Here is a 7,512-nt window from a genome sequence, read left to right as displayed (position 1 = left end):
AAACGGCGCTAATCGTGGATCTAAACAGGCGATAATTGTGGATCTTAACAGTGATTTTCATCCTATATAAGGATTTGTAGCTGCGAGGGCTAAAATATAGATTAACAACAAATCTATTCTCTTCTTATTCTCTTTTCAAAAATATCTTTCTGCTGTTACACTTTTGCTGGTTTACTAAAAGTCTTGAAGAGTTCGAAAAACCTTCTTGAAGCTCGTGCCGACGAGAAGGAGGTCGCCTGACCGAGGGTCGTCGTATCTCCGAGATCTATTGCCGCGTAGGCCTGTAAGAGAGGGCACCATTAGATTCTTGGGACAATGCTTTGCATGCTTCGATCATCAGGCCATATTACTAAACTTTACTTATTTTATTTTGAATCAATTTCATTTCTGTGCTATAATTTTAATCCGCCATTGTCTGGATTTTATTAACTGTTCAAATCTGATTATTGTGTTAAATTCGGTCTAAACAGCAACCTTTTTCCTAACACATGTCACGTTTTAGGTTTTTTTTAATTTCTTTATATGAAACTTCTATAATTTTAGATGGGTTTATTTGACTTACAATGCTAGGGAAGTTTTGTGCATAACCTCCAAAGCAACGTTGCTTTTATGGAAATTTACCCATAAAAAAGTCTTTGCGCGGGATTGGGCTAGCTTTTCAAGGTGTCTAGTCATAATTTTGGATTGGGTTCGAACAAACCTTACCTAGAAATCAAATTAATTGACTTTATTACCCATGGATGATAATATTAATAGCAATTAACATCATACCCTCATGATATAAATTTAAGTTTGGACTGATAAATATTAGAGAGAATAATGTTTTTGAATATATGAACTGTATCTATTACAATGAATCATGGTTCCTTTATGTAGGGATGATGAAGGAGCTATACAAGGTAATTATAATCAAGGAGAATCAATCAGAATCACCTAAATATATGCAATCTCTTAATAAAAGGAATGAATATATAGAAATATTCTAACACCCCCCTCAAGCTCATGGAGGCTTGAAGAGCATTCGGAGCTTGGATACAAGGAACCGGAACCTGGCAACCACATGAGGTTTGGTGAACAAGTCGGCTGTCTGAAACTCAGAAGATATGTGCGGCAGCAGAATATGCCCTTGAAGAAATTGTTGACGAACAAAGTGACAATCCACTTCAATATGCTTAGTGCGCTCATGAAAGACATTATTGTGGGCTATTTAGATGGCACTTTTGTTATCACAATATAAGGGGGTGGGGTCAGGATGATCAATGCCCATATCTTGAAGTAGCTAGCGAAGCCAAACAATTTCGGCGGAAGCATGAGCGAGAGCACGATATTCAGCTTCGGCACTGGAGCAGGCAACAACAGTCTGTTTCTTGCTTTTCCACGAGATAAGTGAATCTCCAAGGAAAATGCAGTACCCAGTCGTGGAACGCCGATCAGTAATATCACCAGCCCAGTCTGAGTCAGAGTATCCTTGTAACACAGGACGAGAAGTAAAAGCAAGATGCAGGCCCTGGTGCAAGGTCCCTTTGATGTAGCGTATGATACGAAGAACGGTAGCAAAGTGAACAGAACGGGGAGCAGACATGAATTGGCTAACGATGTGGACAGCATGGCTAATGTCAGGTCTAGTGATAGTGAGGTAGTTAATACTTCCCACAAGTTGCCGATATAATGTGGGATTGGGTAGTGGGGTGCCATCAGTAGGAGAGAGTTTGACATTCATCTCGAGAGGAGTATCGGCGGTCTTGTTGTCAGTAAGGCCCGCACGAGCGAGAATATCAGAGGCATACTTTACTTGAGAGAGGAAATAGCCTGTAGAGGAGTGAGTAACCTCAATACCAAGGAAGTAGCGAAGAACACCCAGATCTTTCATTTCGAAACATGAACATAGATAAGCTTTGAGCCTGGATATACCATTCATGTCATCCCCAGTGATAACCATATCGTCAACATAAAGCAGCAGAATAACAATGCCATGCGGAGAAGAACAAGTAAACATTGCTGGGTCGTGAGAGCTCTGAGAAAAACCGTGTTGCAGAATAGCTGTGGAGAATTTCTCAAACCAAGCCCGAGGCGCTTGTTTGAGACCATAGAGAGCTCGTCGAAGTTTGCAAACCTGTCCAGGTGAATGAGGAAGCCCAGGAGGAGGTTGCATGTAGACTTCTTCATTTAGATCACCATGAAGAAAGGCATTCTTAACATCCATTTGATGAAGAGTCCAATTACGGATGGAGGCAACTGAAATAAGAGTGCGAACTGTGGTCATACGAGCGACCGTGGCAAAGGTTTCTTCATAATCGATTCCATACTCTTGAGTATATCCTTTTGCAACAAGACGGGCTTTGTATTTGTTAATAGACCCATCAGCCTTTGATTTGATTTTGTAAATCCATCTGCATCCAACAACTGATTTTCCAATGGGTAAATCCGTGATAACCCAAGTTTCTGTTTTCTGAAGAGCAGCAAGTTCTTCAGACATAGCTTTCTGCCATTGAGGATCAGCAGAAGCCTCACGATATGAGGATGGCTCATGAAGAGACAATAGGGCAGAGATGTAGCATTCATAATCGGAATGCCAAACTGGTGGATGTTGATCTCGGACTGGGCGCATTGAAGGACCGTCGGTAGGAGATACAGACTCAGGACAAGGCGTAGAGTTGCCAGCAGGTGGACAGACAGTCACAGGTGCAGGGGGAAAGTCAGATGGTGGCATAGGAGTGGCGACAGGATGAGTGGGAGGTGGTATCACATGATCAGCTATAGGAGCAGTGACAGATGGCATAGGATCTGATACTAGAGGATTAGGGGACTCTGGGAATGGGTCGACAGGAAGAGAGGTCATAGTATTTTTGAGGGGAGCTTTTGATAGGGTGTAATATGGTTTATGTTCCCAGAATGTAACATGGCGAGAAATGCGAAGTCATTTGGCAATTGGGTCGTAACAGCGATACCCTTTTTGTTGAATCCCATACCCCAGGAAGACACACATGACATTTTTGGGAGTGAGTTTTGTTCGTTCTCGTTTCGGGAGTAACACAAAGCAAGTAGATCCAAAAATACGAAGCTCGGAGTAATCTGGAGTGGTCCCATATAGACGCTCAAAAGGAGATAAACCACCGGTGACTACGGACGGGATGCGATTAATAAGAAAGGCAGACGTGTGAATGGCTTCCCCCCAGAATACGGAAGGGACGGATGAGGAGACAAGAAGAGTACGAGCTGTTTCTACAAGGTGTTGGTGTTTTCGTTCTGCAACCCCATTTTGCTGAGGAGTGTCAGGACAAGATAGTTGGGGAAGAGTCCCTTGTGATTTTAGGAACTCAAGGAAGTGTTTGGATAAGTATTCTCCCCCGGAGTCGGATCTGAAGACTTTGATAGTTTTCAAAAATTAAGTTTTAATCATAGTAGCGAATTCGATGTATACTTTCAAAAAATCAGATCGAGAATGAAGTAAATAAGTCCAAGTGTATCGAGAATAATCATCAATAAAGACCACATAATATTAGGCTCCACACATAGAGACAACAGGAGCTTTACCCCAGACATCAGAGTGCACAAGATCAAAAGGAGAGCTGGAAGTGGTTGTACTATTATTAAAGGGAAGAGCTGGTTGTTTGGCCAGTTTACAAGCAATACAAGAGGGATCTTTATCTGAAATAGCTGGTCCTAACAATCTTTTATTTATCATGTATTTCAGTCGAGGAAAAGACACATGACCTAATCAAGAATGCCAAGAGATAAAGGAGGATGAGTTGGTAGTAAAAGCTGTGAGAGATGAGTCAGTGGAGGTTGGAATCTGTAACTTGTCTGCCACATATAGTCGTCCAACTCTATGGCCGGTCCCAACTTGTATCCCCGTCGAGCGGTCCTGTACAAAAAAGCTAGCAGAATGAAAGATAACGATTAGCCCAAGGTCACATAACTGTCCAACAGATAAAAGTTGCATAGATAGTTGAGGAACAAGAAAAACGTTCGAGACAGATAAACCGCTGTTAGTTTTTATGGAGCCAATGTGACTAGCAGCAATCGTAGAGCCATTAGCAGTATGAATCTGTGCAGTGGAGCTAATAGGCCTGGATGACTCAAAGTGTGTTGGGTCAAAAGTCATGTGGTTGGATGCCCCAGAATCAAGAAACCACGGAGAGGAGATACCTGATGGAGGATAGAAGGCAGATGCAACTGTATGATGATTTGGATCGTCGGCTGATGTGAATGCGGCGGATGGCCTAGTGGATTTTTATAGGCCGCGCATGTACCGAGATGTAGGAGAAGGACAATATTTAACAATATGTCCGAATTCCTTACAATAGTTAAATTGCACTGGGTCTTTGGATGAACGGAAGGATGCTTGCTGAGGGCGTGGTAATGAATTTGTGGTGGCTAGTTTGGAAAAGGGCTGCTAGGAGCGAGGAGCTGCGATGAAGACAGAGGACATGTTCGGTGTAATGCCCTTGCGAGTTTCTTCTGTAATCAGTTCTGTCAAGGATTCCTCAACAGAAGGGAGAGGTTTGCGGTGAAGCATAGAAGCTCTAATTGGCTCAAACTCTTCTCGGAGTGCCATAAGGAATTGAACAAGCCGTGTTTCCTCACGAAAGGTTTCCCACAAGTTCATATCAACAGTCCACTGTGGTTCCATTAACTCAAGCTGATCCTAGATAAGACACATGCTGGAGTGAAAATCAGAAACTATCTGACCAGGCTGTTGTTGGAGAGCACAGATATCCTGTTCGAGCTTGTACTTTTTAGCAAAGTTGGTTTGAACATAGCGTTGTGCTAGAAAGTCCCAAGCTTTCTTTGCGGTGGTGCACCTTCCAAGTTGGATACTGATGGATGGAATAACGGTATTGGCAATCCACGTCAAGATTTTATTGTTGTTGATTTCCCATTCATCAAACTTGGCATTAGTTTCAGCGGGACAAGATTCTTTACCCGTCACATACTTCCAAAGGCCCTTGCCTTTTAAAAAATTCTGAAACAGCATAGACCAATGACTATAATTATTCCCATCAAGTTTAACAGTAATAGGAATTTGACTTTCAGATGTATTCATAATGAAGGCAAGGATTTAAACCCGCACTATGAGAAAGGAGTGGTGTCAAATCTGAACTTCGTCGGATCTTCGTCGGATCTGAGCTTCGTCGCAGCGGCAGTAGGGCTTCGTTGGATCTGATCTAGGGTTTGCTGGTGTCAGATCTGAGCTTCGTCGGGAATCTAGCATGCGATCTGGCTTCGCCGGAGTAGCATGTAGGGACTTCCGTCAGCGCAGCGCCTTCGTCGATTCTAGCAGCGGATCTGGACTTCGTCGAGAACGGCTTCGTCGGTATCTGGAGCAGCGGATCTGGACTTCGTCGAGCACTGAAGGCGCCAGATCTTGGCTTCGTCGGGTGGTAGTAAGGCTTCAATCGGCAGCGGCTCGTCGGATCGGCTTCGCAGGTGATCACGTCTCGGCTGCCAAGCAGGATTCGTCGGCGGGCAGCGGTTTCGGTGCGACTGCAGTGGTTTATCTATCGCGCGGCGGCGGTGACTTCGTCGAATTTTTTTTTAATATAAAGGAAAATAGGGTTTGAAGGATTCCTGCTCTGATACCATGATAAATATTAGAGAGAATAATGTTTTTGAATATATGAACCGTATCTATTACAATGAATCATGGTCCCTTTATGTAGGGATGATGAAGGAGCTTTACAAGGTAATTATAATCAAGGAGAATCAATCAGAATCACCTATATATATGCAATCTCTTAATAAAAGGAATGAATATATAGAAATATTCTAACACGTCTATGATTTTTTTAACACTGTCTTAAAAAAGGTGAATGCTTACAATAATAGAGATCTAAAGAAGAAAGTACTCCACAATAATAGTGATCTATAGAAGAAAGTAGTCTACGGTCTCTTATTTTCAAAGAATAATAATACAATGTTTAGATGTCACTCTCGCCATCTACCTAACTATCGCCTCCCCGGCTCCACATAATGATAATGCGTACATCATATATATAATTAGAAGCAGGTGATGTTTTTGAACAGGGCAAAGAAATATTTATGGACTAGTTTTGGTGAAGGATACGTGAAATCAAGAGTATAATAATGTAACTATCTACTTCATTATGCATCAAACACAAAATATATATAACCATTGTTCTTAGTAAATTTACCTCGTTGAAAGATCCGCATCCCTCCGCTTGCCTCCGAATCTGAAACCCAACGTAGGTGACAGGTTCCTCTGAGTTGGGTTGTACCGAATAACATGCTTTAAGTGGGTCCATGGTCACTGTATTTTGTGAGAGCTTCGAACAGAATGCTACTATATGTATACTCGATTAGTAATTTGTAGTTGTTGGGCGCAGAGCCACGCCCTCACGCCGCGGAAGCGATATAACCTGAGAGAAAGCCCTGGTTTTTGTTTTCACAAAAGCTTAAGTCAACCTCCATATTCCCGTTTGATAAAGGAAACAATAACAAAAGTGAAATATCTCAACAAAGTGGATATATACTCTTCCTCTAATCAGTTCTAGGTATGAATTGTCGAGGGAACCTACAAGCAATAGCCAACACCTAGAAAACAGTAAAAACACGAGATTTACGTGGTTTGGCAAACTTGCCTACGTCCGCGGGAGGGGTGAGGGGGAGATTCCACTATGAGGAGAACATCGATGACTTGTACAATCCATAAGCTCGTCTCAAAAGAAGAAGATTTGATTTTTACCCAAAAGAAATTGACTTCTCTCTTGTGAAATCCCTCCAAACTCTCTCATCAAGATCTCTCTTTTCTAACCGCAAAAAACACTTGTTTTTCTTCTCTGCAGCCGAAAAAACCTCCTGTATTTTTTTCTACGTTTTCCCCACCTACAGAAAACCCTAGCCGACTGTATTTATAAGAGAGGAAAATGTCGCTACACATGTATAGCAATACAAGTGCAACGGGTGGGCCCTGGGCCCGCTGCAGATGTCTGCATTTGTGTGGGTGTGACCTCGTGGATGTGGCCCCCACGTCCCTACGTTCACAATTCTTTACCTCGTATATCATTTGATAAACCTTAAATTTTGGACGAATACCAGAAGAACACCGCGAACATCACCAGAGAGATTTGAAACACCAAACTAGGCCAAACCAGGCCAAACCAGCTGCGCCACTACTATGGCTGCCTACATACCCTCTGACCGGGATCAAGCTAATCGTAGTTCTGCAATTCTCCATCATAGTCTCCACCTCACCTCATCACTGCCCCGAAGGGCCATGTCCTCTTAGGCAAATCAATACGGGCTGATATGGAGCAAGTCCAAGCAATGCTGGAACTAGCTACCTGTGACTACCTTGATTAACATGTCTGTAGGATTCTCATTCGTATGCACCTTCATGAGAGAAATATCACCTTTCTCTATGACATCCCGCACGAAATGATACCTGGCATCGATATGCTTAGTACGAGCATGAGGAACTTGATTCTTCGCCAAGTGAATCGCACTCTGACTATCTTACCATAAGTTCACGCTCTCTTACTCAATCTCCAA

This window comes from Asparagus officinalis, chromosome 5 (genome assembly GCF_001876935.1).
Source record: "Asparagus officinalis chromosome 5, Aspof.V1, whole genome shotgun sequence".
NCBI lineage: Eukaryota > Viridiplantae > Streptophyta > Magnoliopsida > Asparagales > Asparagaceae > Asparagus > Asparagus officinalis.
This window is presented reverse-complemented; position numbering follows the sequence as displayed.